Genomic DNA, 1,379 nt, shown 5'->3' with positions numbered 1-1,379 from the left:
GCTGTGTGGGTTGGGGTTAGGGCTGTTTGGGTTAGGGTTAGGGTTAGGGCTGTGTGGGTTCCGGTTAGGGTTAGGGCTGTGTGGGTTGCGGTTAGGGTTAGGGCTGTGTGGGTTAGGGTTAGGGCTGTGTGAGTTGGGGTTAGGGCTAGGGTTAGGGCTGTGTGGGTTATGGTTAGGGTTAGGGCTGTGTGAGTTGGGGTCAGGGTTAAGGCTGTGTGGGTTAGGGTTAGGGCTGTGCGGGTTGAGGTTAGGGTTAGGGCTGTGCAAGTTGGGGTCAGGGTTAGGGCTGTGTTGGTTGGGGTCAGCGTTAGGGCTGTGTGGGTTGGGGTCAGGGTTAGGGATGTGTGGGGGTTGGGGTTAGGGCTGTGTGGTTGGGTTTAGGGTTAGGGCTGTGTGAGTTGGGGTTAGGGTTAGGGTTAGGGCTGTGGGGGTTGGGGTTAGTGTTAGGGCTGTGTGGGTTAGGGCTGTGTGGGTTGGGGTTGGGGTTAGGGCTGTGTGGGTTGGGGTTGGGGTTGGGGTTAGGGCTGTGTGGGTTAGGGTTAGGGCTAGGGCTGTGTGGGTTGGGGTTGGGGTTAGGGCTGTGTGGGTTAGGTTTAGGGTTAGGGTTAGGGCTGTGTGGGTTGGGGTTCGGGCTGTGTGGGTTAGGGTTAGGGCTGTGTGGGATAGGGTTAGGGCTATGTGGGTTAGGGCTAGGGTTTTGTCGATTGAGGTTAGGTTTAAGAGGTACCTGTTTATAAAGAGGTACCTCAGAGTCAGGAAGTGTTGTTTCTCCCCACCCTGACCTGTTCAGCGCCAGCCCTCCCTCACCCCCCAACTCCAGCATTCGCAAGTCTCTCCCCCATGTGTTTAGATGACTCCCACTGCCAATCGTCTCCCTGCAGCAACGACATGCCTCTAGGGGTATCTGTAAACCCAATTCCCCATCAATGTCCCTCGCTCACCCCCATTCCTCATCTATATTCCGCCCACTACCCCGATTCGCCATCGCTATCCTCCCCACCCCCCCTATTCTCTGTCACTATTCACCCCCAACTCCCTGATTCTCCGTTGATATACCCCCATCCCACAATTTCATATCAACATCTCTCCCATCCCCGATTCACTGTCAATATCCCCACATCTGCATTCTCTGTCAATGTCCCTCCCCCAGCACCAAACGCCATCAACATTTCCTCGATACCCAATGACCCTTCATTTCCATTCATGAACCGTATTTCCCACTCGATGACCTCCCCCAAGTTTCCCTGTCAATGAGCCCCATAAAGGTGCTGTCACTTTAACACACTGCCCCATAGAGGTACTGTCACTTTAACACACTGCCCCATAGAGGTCCTGTCACTTTAACACACTGCCCCATAAAGGTACTGTCACTTTAACAC

At 54.5% G+C, this 1,379-nt stretch overlaps 1 protein-coding gene across 2 annotated transcripts in view; it reads right to left on the bottom strand.

Annotated features, from left to right (window-relative positions):
- LOC109938121 (EF-hand calcium-binding domain-containing protein 4B-like) overlaps nt 1–1,379 on the bottom strand; it is a 119,896-nt gene that overhangs the window by 6,379 nt on the left and 112,138 nt on the right. The window lies entirely within an intron of this gene.

This window comes from Rhincodon typus, chromosome 25 (assembly GCF_021869965.1).
Source record: "Rhincodon typus isolate 14 chromosome 25, sRhiTyp1.1, whole genome shotgun sequence".
NCBI classification, from domain to species: Eukaryota; Metazoa; Chordata; class Chondrichthyes; order Orectolobiformes; family Rhincodontidae; genus Rhincodon; species Rhincodon typus.
This window is presented reverse-complemented; position numbering and strand designations above follow the sequence as displayed.